Raw genomic sequence first — 12,050 nt, forward strand, 5'->3', positions numbered from 1 at the left:
TCAGCTTCCCTTCTGTTCTGACCTTTCCCCTCTTTTGGTTCTGTTTCCTGCCTGTGCCTCTGGCTGGCAAACAAACTAACAGGGCTTCAAAGGAGAGGGAGACTGCTGTTAGGCACTTCAGAGCCATGAGGGAAGAGGTTCAGCAGTCAATCCAGACCTCCACTGAAGCAGCCAGAGTACTCTATGACCTCCCATCTTTGCCATTACAGTCCTCAAGTAAGCCCACTAATGCCAGCCCCACCCACCACTGAAGTTCTGCTGGACCCATACAGGCCAGCCACAGCTATCCTCAGGGCCACTCAGGAGCCGTTGGAACCATTTGCACCGGGAGCCTCTCTGCTTAGTCCACCAGTTGTGCACCATTTTCCCTCATAGAATCTCCACATAGTTCTTATAGCAAGGATGCAGAACCTCAGACCTGGAGGCCAAATACAGCCTTCTAGGATTCCCCAGAATGCCCTTCCTCTGGCCCCACCCCCTTCCAGTCACTTATTATTTGGTGGTTTTCTAGTTTTTGTGCAGACTTCCCCCATTCTAAAAGATTGAAATGTTTATCCTAAGGTTTAGTTACTTGGAATAAGAGCTTCAAACTAAAATATACTGGGATTTGGGATTTGGGCCCCACCCACCACTGGAAGGCAGCTCCTGAGAGCTTCTCTGAAATGAAATTTGGTCCTTGGATTGAAAGACGTTCTGCACCCAGTGGAAATGGTTTGAGGGGCTCAAAGGGGGCCTTTGTTAATGCTATAGCATTAACAAAGGCCCCCTTTGAGCCCCTCAAACCATTTCCACTGTGCTTGCTTTCACTGAAGGTCTTACTTCTGGTTGCAGTTACTTCAGCTAGAAGAATATTCAGCACTCTCCATAAGAAACCACGTGTGTATTTTTCAAAAGAACTCTGTCATCCTATGACCTGACCAATCCTTTATACCCAAGATGAACTTTCTTTCATAGAGCTGAGGAACTTGTTCTTCACTCCTCTTGCCCCAAACCCTCTCATCCTTCCAAGAGGGGGTGGCAGAAGCTGGATTTCAATAGGGCCATAAAAGATAAGATGTACAGCTGTGTTCAGATGCTCAGATTGTGTTCATCTCCTTCCGTCTTACAGCAATGGGCAGGATAGATTGCTTGTCCATCCACCTACATTGGCCAGGTGGATTAAGGCATGGATCTCCAACCTTTTGGGGTCAATGGACACATTTGGAATTTTGAGAATGTTGTGGACACTCTCACAAAATGATTGACATGGGAAGATCTTGCCCATTCATAAAATGGCTGCCATGATGGGCATGGCCAGTCACAAAACACTCTTTTCCCAAAAAGCAAACTGGTAAGATCAAAAGAAAAGTAATTTGCCCAAGAACCTAAGTCAGGGCTGGGCAACTTATGGCCCTTCAGATGTTTTGGCCTACGACTCCCATTAGCCCTAGCCAGCATAGTCAATGGTAATGGATGATGGAAGTTGTAGGCCAAAATATCTGGAGGGCTGTTGCCTAGCCCTAGTACAAGGCAGAACTGGGGTATGTACTCCAAAACACAAAACCACCCTTTTGAACTGAAATAAAGATGATGCTGGAGGACAGCATTTCACTTTGCAGCATGCCAGCCTCCCAGTAGGTAAGTAAATAAATAAAATCAGGAGGGTTAGGGAGCCTGGTGGGAGCCAAGAGAGGTGTCCACAGCTACATTGGTGTACATGGAGATGATGTTGGAATTATCAGGCTTGGCATGCATTTTCATGGCACAAAATGTCCCTAAACCATCATGTCACAGCACACTCAACGTGAGTGGCTGCTGCCTCTCTATTGTTTAGCATTAATGCTTCTCTTGCATAAATTTGCAAGAGAACTCTTTGGATCAGTCCTAACACCTTCATCAGGCACTACAAATTAGACACACTTCTGCAGAAGCTGCCTTTGGAAGGAGGGTGTTGCAATAGATCGTTCCCCCTTCCAAGGACTCAGTATTACATAATTCAAACAATTGGTGTGTGCATATCTCATGGCGGGATGCTTCCCCATACCAAACAGGGAATGGAACATTGGTCACTTACCATGAAGGTTCCTTCTGATTTGGTATGAAGGAGCCATTGAAATTATACCCCACTTTTCTGTGTGAGTCCTCACATTACAGTGGTTTGTGCCTTCAGCTTCACCAAACCCCGTGGATAGTGGGGGTCTTTCATAGGCCTTTTTCCTTTTCCTCCTGATCCTTCTTATGTTTGGGGATCATTGAACTGTCTTGAACTGGAGAGGAGGAGCCAAGATCACCAGTACTAAGGCAAAATAAATGGTCACATGATTCCTGCCTTTCCCTGGGTGGTGGGGACAGCATGGTGGGGAAAGATGCCACTTTCACACCAAACCAGAAAGAACCTTCATAGTAAATGACCAATGTTCTGATCTATCCATATCAGAACTTCATCATGCTCTCCTTGCCCATCCACATGAACAACATGGACAGTTGTGGGACCACTCAGGTCATACAGCTTGGATAGCCAACTTCCTGCTCTTAGTGCAAACAGGAGTGTCCTGAGGGGAAATACTTGCCCTTTCCAAAGACATTTCTTATGTTCCCAGTTCTCTGCTGTAGTGCCATGTCAGAAGCATGTGCATCTGCTGTGCAAATGTACCCTCAAAGACAGGTTGCAGCCTGGGTCACATTAATCCTTGCTGGAACTGATCATGCGTTAAAGCACACACACACACACACACACACACACACACACCAATAATAACACTGCTTTAGGTATAGAAAATGGAGATATTTGCTATTAAATATTGTTATAACTCCCAATCCAGCAATTTGTTTCAGGCATGGAAGCTCCATTGTGTGCATAAAGTTTCCCCACCCTTATTTGTTTTATCATTAGTTTCAATTGAGCTGATGTTCATATATATCTTGTGGAAGAATGAATCAACTGCCTTCAATGGAAATGAGAGGTTTGTGACAACATTTGAGTGTACCTGCAACTCTAGTTTGGGTGATATAAAGACTGCCATGCCACAACTGTGTATGCTTCTATCTGATCAGTACGTTGCTGATACCACCCCGCCCCTTTTCCTTCTAACTTTGTGTAGTGGTATCTCAGAGCTACAAGCTACTTATCTGCCTGAGGGGAGGTAGCGACCAGCGGGACCTCCTGTTACTGGAGCCAAGCAGCCTGCTTTGCTCTTGTGCCTTAGGCGCAAATAGGGAACTAAAAGTAAATGAATCTCAGTGGCTAGGCAGGTGGGAAGAAAAACTTTTCTGTTGGGATAGTCAGAAAGTCATGCTCAAATCTTGGGCCCAAACTGAAAGAAGATATTTATTAAAGGAATATAGGAAGAGACAAAATAGGGAAAACAGAATGGATGAAAACAAACAAATGGTAAAGATCTTGCTAAGCGATGCTAAACTCTTAGAAGTAAAATATTCACATTGCAGGGGGCACTTGAACAGCATCCTCAGGTGGTCAAAGTAGGAGGTGACCAGAGTGACAAAAAAATATAAGAATGTTAGTTCATTTTTATGGTGGATAGGCAGAGGGTAAGCATCCCAGGTAAAAAGTTTAGCCAATCCCATAATCACCAAGTAGCCAGGAAGGTGCTCCTAACACACACACACCCTCCGGAGATAGGGCTCAGCACAGATGAGCAACCTATGGGCTGCATGCTGCCCTTGACTGCACTCTCAGCAACCCATAGAACTATAGGGTACCCTCCCCCCCCCACACACACTTTGCCCTGTCATCAGCTGGGGAATGGCGACAGATTGCTGTTTCCCAGCTGTTAATAGCAGCAGGGAAACAGGATAGCTGAGCAGGGTGAGGTTAAAGCTATTAGCAGTGACAAAACAGTAAGCTGTATCAGGATCACTGGGAGAGTCTTTCCACCTTTCCCGTGTTGCTGTTTCCCCAAACTCCCAGTCCAACACTCTAGCCGCTGCACTACACTGGCTCTGGGGAAGTATGCCTCACCATTGGTTATGCTGGCTCTAGGGCTGATGGGAGTTGCAGTCCAACAACATCTGAAAACCCACATGTTGTCCACCCCTGATCTACACTGACTGGTAGTGACTCTCCAGTGTTTCAGGCAGTGGTCTTTTCTCAGCCCTATCTAGAGATGCCAAGGATTGAACCAGCAACCTTTCAAACGCAAAGCATTGTTCTACCACTAACTGTGGCCCTACCATGCACCGAAACTATTTTATCTTCAGAGTTAATTTTCTATAGGTGTAGTTCAATGTTTAGTATGTCATGGTTAGCATTGATTTGAACCAAAATGCCATGAAGTAGCAGTACTAGAAACAAGTATTTCTTTTTTGAAGTTTACTACTATTTAATCATTCTGAAACTCTGAAATCTCAATTTAGATATTTTCATAACATATTTTGTCACAGTTCTAAAATGTGAAAGTTCAGCATCTTCAGCATTTTAGTCTGAAACCTTTACATGTATTTTTAAAGGTTTACCAGTACTAACAAAGTTCAAAACTTTCAAGGGACATACTTTTCCATAACAGAGAGGTGTCCAGTGGTGTAGACAGAATGCTTAGATAGAAAGAAAAACATAATGAACAGAAGAAAGAATTATGATTAGTGAGGCCTGCTATTTTGCTATACATGCAACTATGTTTTGAAGAAAATATTTTGAACCACCTCCATTTCTTTTTCATTTACCTTTTTTAATACTCCAAATGTATTATTCTAAATTAACTATTTCTGGAGGGGTGGCTACTCAGTTACAGGAAAAACATCAAAGAGTCTTGTTGCACCTTGAAGGCTAAATTTGGCAAAAGCTTTCATGGACTGCAGTCCACTTCTTCTAACTGTAGTCCATGAAAGTTTAGGGCATAATAAATGTGTTAATCTTTAAGGTGCTACACAAGACTGTGTTGTTTTATTGCAAATTAACTACCTTAAAAAAAAACTATTTGAGGTTCAATTGAATGAATGCAATTGTAGCTTTCTGCTGTCTAGTTGTTGCTGGTCAATGATTTTGTTGTTGTTGTTCATTTGTTAAGTGAAATAACTTTTTCACCCCTCAATATATTGCATTCTGAGACACCCACACAGGCACTCCTTGGAAATTTCTTCCATGTAGACTGACTACCTCATGTGCTAATCTCCAAAACTCCATACTTGTAAAATGACTAAAATACATTTGTATTTACTTAGCTGATCTTCAGTAACTTCTCTTTCACCTTTAACATTGTCCAAATAATTTTAGCACGAATATATATGTCAGAAAAAATGTACCTTGTCAGCTGATTTGCTGAGTCTTCTCTTCAGGACTCAGAGTAATGTATTTTTTAATCAATAGTTGCCTTCTTTCTCACCCATAGATATAGCTATAGGCAGCATATTAGTAATCTATTCTTTCTGTCAATGCAAGAAGAGAAATTATAATTTTTTACAAAGTAGCAGCTGAGAGTTCTGTCAAGGCAAAATAAATTTATTTTCAACAGTTCTTTTTAAAGTTGAGCTCCAGTTGCTTGTAAAAAGTTATTAATGTGCAGAGTCTGCATTAGGGATTGGCATCATTGGGCAATTGCTAAAGCCCACAGCATAGCAGGAGGCTCACTGCCAGTCCCTGGAGCTCCCTGGCCCTGCTGCTCTGCACCCTCTTGCTGCTTGCTCATCTGTTCTGTCCAGGCACAACAAGAGTGAGAATCTTCCTTCCCCCTGGGTAGTGTTGTGTATTGGGCACAGGTGGAGAGGGCAAGAAAATGGGAAGCTGTGACAGTGGCAAGGAGGAAGGGGGTTCACTCAGGGAGAGAGTCCCACTGAGAATTTATTACCCAAAGACCAGCCCAAACCTGGAGCTGGCACTATTAATGGGCAACTAGTTGCGGGAGAAGCATAAAGCTTGGTCTGGATTAGTGTGTACTAGTACAACAGCACTGCCTCAGTATGCGATAATTTGAAAGGGCAAGCATACACAATAAAGTCTCACATTGACTGGGTTCGCACATCACGATAAGCCACAGGGGTTTATTTTTCTGAATAAGCTATGGTGGCTTATTGTGTTGTTTGCGTGTGGTTTTCCTGTACCATAATGGTTTATTTCCCCCAGATAAGCCACTCTGATAAGCCATGGTCTGCAGCGAGGTTTATTTAAGACACTGTGGCTTAGCGTTTCGTCTGGCACTCGCCGTGGCTTATTCCAATCGCTTACAGAGTTGGCTGGCAAGAGCAGCCAAAACTGCTGTGGTTGCTCTGCTTCAGCCTGCAGAGCCCTTTTTCTGAGATCTGACAAGCAGCCCAGGGACAACTGCAGCCAAAAAAGCGCAACCTTCTCTGATACCATGCTACAGTTACAAAATGACAGCTTTGCCTGAGTACAATGACAGCCCTGCGCTATCACGCTACCCTGCTACAACGAAGTTACACAATGACAGGCTTCCCTGATCTCTACTTTGAAACTTGGAAACTTGGAAAATAGGGGAATAGAGAAAGAACTCACTTTTCCATGAAGAAGCACAGTTCCTCAATTATCTATTACAGCATCTGGAGGCTCCCCATGAAGGCACCCCACCTGTGCAATTTTGCCCCATTCCAGGAAACTGTCAGGGAATTATAGCTCCCACCCCCTTTTCCTTCTCTGGTCACAAAGGGTGAAAGGTCAGAGTGATTGTTAACCCACTCTGAGTTGATACCCACTCTGAGAGAAAGCAAGATAAACATGGTAACAATTACTAGTAGTAGTGAGTAAGCCACTCCCAGTCTCTGTTCAGCCCAAGACTGGTACTATTAAATCTACATAAGTATTCCAATTCAGCAGCTGCATACTGGAGTCTCTATTTGTGATGAAATAACGACACCAATAGCTCCTTAAAGTGAGGGAAAGCAATGCTATTCCTATGATGTTGCTAGGAGGAAGGGGCATTTAGGGGGATTTCTTCCAAATGAACAGTTACAGATTACCCAAACACAGTCAGTTATAGAGGTGAGGAACCTCAGGCCCAGTGGCAAATCTGGCCCTCCAGGCTCTCCAGATGGCCATATTCCTTCCCCTGGCCCCATCTCTTTTCCTCCAACCACCAATCATTTGCTGGTTTCCTGGGTTTTGTGCAGTTTCTTCCCCATTCTAAAGGGTTGAAATGCATCTTCTGAGGCTTCGTTATTGGCAGTAAGGGCTTTAAGCTAAAATATGCTGGGGGTTTTGTATCTGGGCCCCACCCTTTTTATCTTTGGCTCCACCCGCATTCCCTTCCACCCAATCTGCTACTGGAATGCATCCCCCAAGATCTTCTTCAAGGCTGAATTTGGACCTTGGGCTGAATGAGGTTCCCTGGTGTATTACCTCCCTCCTTCTCAGTTTTCCAATGGTACCTCTCCTCCTTCTCTGTCAAAGTGGTTCAGGGGGATTTTATATTATTATATAAGGTAATTATAACTTCTATAATTCGTGAGTTCTCTGTTACATTTGTTAAGCGAATAGTATCATATACAGAACCATTTACTACTACCAAGTGTTATATCAACTCCTGTATTAATACCTGTGAGGGATCGTATTGACAGCCATTGCCTATGCTTATCAGTTGTACTAGAATGCTATATTAAAACTACTACCATGTAATGTGGTCTAGCTGGCGTTTTGTCACATTATTTACTGTGTTCTAAAGGAAAGCAACACCACCCACCTACCAAAGATGGTATTTGGCCCTAAACATGTTTACTTTTACTTAGACATAAGTCCCACTGAATTTAATGAGACTTCCAAGTAAATATAGTTAGGACTGCTGTCTTAGAGTTACAGGTGTTACATATGCAGGAGCCAGTGTTATAAGAGTTAAAAGAAAAAAAGAAAAAGAAAAGCTGGTTATCAAATGATGTCGTTTTTACTCCGGCCTATTATCTCCAAGTTTTACAGCTGTCATTTCTAGTCTTTGAATACTGGTTCTGAGAAGTGATAACAATCCGTTGACAAAGAAAAATGGTTTACGTGTGGTAGTGAACTATCTATAGGAGAAAGGTATCCTCTCTCACTCTAGTAAAACCTGATTGTAATCAGTTAATGTAATCTTGTTGTAACAATACACCTCCCCACATGTACTGGAGAGGCCACAGGGATGGTTTTCTGTGTAGGTATGGTTACCAGAGTAGGCATGGTTACCAGAGTAGCATACAAAGAAAAACAAAAATATGAAAACACGAAGTAACTAACTTATCCAAGCTAAAGTTCTTACAACTGTAATTCACAACAGATCATTACTCTGGCTATTTCATCCTGTTGATCACAGGTAAAAGCGGAAGCTAACAGGAGCTGGTCACAGTGGCTGGTCTGGGTTTTGCAGATTTGACAGTGATGAAAGAAACAGAGCCAAAAAAAATGAAGACATCTGAATTTACACAAGTCCATTTCCCATTTGCCCATAGCAGATGGGATGGGAAGCAGAGTCTGTGGGCTTGTTCGCACAACGCAACAGCCTATCATGGGTTATGATGGTGAAGATGGTGAAGCTGCAGGGGGTGTGCGGCCGCCATTTTGAATATTCAACCTCTGTTCGCATAGCCCACGGTCTGTTTTTGGGCTATGCAACGGTTGTTTAAATCTCACATAACCCACACTTGCCAGGTGTGCGCAACACAACAACCCCTGAGTAGGGGTTGGATATGCAATATGGCACCTGCAGGTGCCGCGGCTCATCATGGGGTAAATAACGCAGAACAAGCTGCAGCATGTTGTCCAGATCTGATCAATCTGTGCTACCCTGTCTACCAAACTCAAGGTACTATGTGGACTTGGGATTTCTAAGGTAACTTTCCCCACCCAGTAAGACCCTAAATTTCCAGATGGAGAGAGAAAAAGTTCCCTTGCAGACATGCCATAGGACTGAACAAAACATACCACATTCATTTGTCTCTGGAGCAGACAATGCCAGACAACTCAAGAAAATGAACCAAACTATACACTACAAGAAGTTTGTTTATTTGTTTTAATAATTTGTATCCCATTTTTCTTAAACAAAGATGGACCCAAAGTGGTTAAAACAAGTCACTAGCCTGACCAATTCTTTCCTTAATGCATTTTTTTAAACTATATTTTTAATCTTGATTTTTTAGGCAGTTTATAGCATATTTCAAATACAATAACAATAGACAGAAAACTATGTCTAACTAGTCAGCTAACTGAGAGTTTGGAGGTGTTTAAGAAAGGTCTGAAAACTTATCTTTTTGAGCAGGAGGGGAATGGTTGGTTGTTTCTGAAGTAAATTATGCTGATGGCTTTCATATGTATTTGGGTTATTAAGACTATTGTTATAATATTGTATTTTTTAGTTAAGTTGTACTAGAATCATTGAAATTATGTATTTTAAATTGTCAAGTTATTCTTTTATGTACAGCACTTTGTAGCAAAGCGCTTTATAAATAATAATAATAATAGTAATAATAATAATTATTATTAACAAAGCAATAGAAAAAAGACAGTAGCAGAAGAAAAGGATGTTCAGGAACAGCATTAAAACACATTTAAACCCAGTAACAGCAAATACACTGAAGGGTTCCTAATGCTATTACAAGCCTGTACAAATAAATGTTTTAACCAGTATTTGAAACCCATAATGGAGAATGCTGAGTGAATGGAAAGTGGGGAGGACTTTCCACGATCAAGGTGTCACAACTAAAAAGCCATGTGTCTTGTTGCCACCCAGCTCACCTCAGGAGGTTGAGGTCTTCTGAGTTTGCTCTCTGGAGGTCTTAATCAGGCAAGTTCAAACTGAAATATGTTATCCTTTAGCTCTTCAAGTCCCAAGTTGTTTAGGGCTTTATAGGTCAAAGCTATCCTTCAATCCTCTCAAAAAGAAATGTTAGTGGGGCATAAATTCATTCCATCAGATATTGGTGTCCTATCTCTGGTTGTGGCAGAGGAAAATGTCAGCACTTCAAGATTGTAGAGGCTAACCATTCCAAATCCCCCAAGAGTCACAACAGAGGCACTAGAATAAAAACGTATGCTTCATATTTTCTTTTCCTGTCAAAATCCTGTGTTTTCACAACCAATTGAAGAAGATTGTTCCAAATTGTTTTACACACCTAGTAATTGGGAACTTTCGCGTGGCTTCTAGCTTTAATATATCCATGGACATATAGTAGTTACATAGAATTTGCTGAATATAAGCACCGCTCTAAGGGCACTTCATACAAAATCTTGACAAAGGAGTCTTCATAGCCCCTCCCGCAGCTTGCCCACAGCTTTGCCTTTTGCACTTTTGTCAGTACCACGTGCATTAATCAATCGAACTGAACTACAAACACCTTGAAGGCGAGAATTTTTTCTATTTCAAGGTTAGAGTGAAGACAAAAGAAGTCTCTGTAAGATGAGAACTCTTCCTAAGGGGATAGAAGTGTTTACCTTCTTAGTCTCCCCCTCCCCCCCCCAATACTTTTTCTTGCAGTGCTTTTTCTTAGAAGCTTTAGCTTAAGATCTCATTTGGATCTGACTCTTAGGGATGGGGGGTGGGGGGTAGTGCAAAATAAGAAAAGTGCAGCTGCTACTCAGGGGTGCATGGACAAGCCCTCATGATACTCAGCATAGACGTCCAGTTTTACATTTGTGTTTAAAAAAATATGTTGAATGTCCCTGTCTTCTGTTCCTCTGGAATAGTTAGAGCATCCCAGCCAACGTATCCCTGTTGCCTGCCTCATTAATTATACTAGTTAATTGTCCAGAGGCAAGACTGGGTCATCTGCACAGAACTGTATCACTAGCTGAATCTAGAGGCCTATAGTTAGTGCAAAAAGCAGATCCATAGCTAGCATTTTTGTGCTCTGGGCTGACACCAAATTTGACACTTATAAATTGTTTTCCAAGGGTGTTTGTATATGTATGGCAGGCAACATATCAGTTCAATCTACACTTTCCACATAACTGTATTTTGGGCAAGAGCCCATGCAGCCATCATCTAACTACCGGCAAGGGAAGGGAGTCATATCAGAGTAACCAGCGTATGCATACTTTCTGTATTTTATTTTAATTTGCTGGATCTGAGGGGCCTTTCTGAGGGGATGTGCATGGCTGTGGGGACAGGGTGGAACAACAGTGTGCCATGGAGTACCATTTTGAAAACTCCTGACTACTCCCTTAACTATGTCAATGGATGTGTCACCACATTTTTATGACAAAGTTCCAAGTAAAGTGATATCATTTTGCAAACAAAGTGAGTCATCCTGTCATTTCTAGATAGAAAGATTATTTCCTACACCATGTAACAAAATGTTTCTCTGAGACAATCAGTTGCTGCTAGAGATTCAGTGACGTATGCATTTTTTTCACATCAAGTTCAGCATGCTTATTTGTAATGCAAAACTGTGAGATCTAGTTTATATGAGCAGTTACCATGGCTGCGCATCCAAAATGCAAGTAGCTTGAAGGACAGGTAAGATAATAAAAAAATAATTAATAATAAAAAAAACTGTGACTCTTTAGGGTTGGGGTAAATTGATAGCGATATTGGGTGACCAGCCAGATGGGAGATTAATAAATTTAATAATAAATAATAAATAGTATTTTATCACAAAGCAGCATCCGGTATTACATATAACTTAACTTACCTGGAACTGAGTGAAATATTTTCATAAATATGAAATTAGGGAGAGAGGAAGATGTAAATTTGGCTTTTGATATGCAGATATCCACATACATATTACATCTGAAAAGCTGGTGGAGAATTTCTCATAATTTGTTAAAGCTTCCAATCCCCACCAACATTTGGACAGCCACTCAAGCAGCATCCCCCCCCCCGCCCCACTGCAAGCTGAAACACACCCACACATAACACTCCAAATCTTGGCATTCAGCATCTGAGATTCAAATCCCCACATACAAATTTCAGAATTTTAATGAGGACCCACCCAGTTTGTTTCCAGTCTAGCTCTATTTAATCAGCATGGCCTTAGTACACCAAAGATGTGAGTTCACCTGGGGATCAACATGGGAATAAAGTTTTTTCCATATGCATTAATGCAAGGGTGGGCAGACTTCAGGTTTGCAAGATCTACTTTATGTTTTACTGCAACCCTGAGAGGCACCAACTGGAGCCAGATGCAAAGTAGTGGCTCAGATG

The 12,050-nt window shown here is 41.9% G+C and overlaps 1 protein-coding gene across 7 annotated transcripts in view; it reads left to right on the top strand.

The window, feature by feature from the left end:
* Positions 1-12,050, top strand: part of NRG4 (neuregulin 4) — a 90,750-nt gene that overhangs the window by 47,983 nt on the left and 30,717 nt on the right. The gene's annotated exons all lie outside the window — the stretch shown is intronic.

The sequence above is a fragment of the Heloderma suspectum genome, chromosome 11 (genome assembly GCF_057233095.1).
Source record: "Heloderma suspectum isolate Gila_16-S chromosome 11, 16-S_ref, whole genome shotgun sequence".
Lineage (NCBI taxonomy): Eukaryota > Metazoa > Chordata > Lepidosauria > Squamata > Helodermatidae > Heloderma > Heloderma suspectum.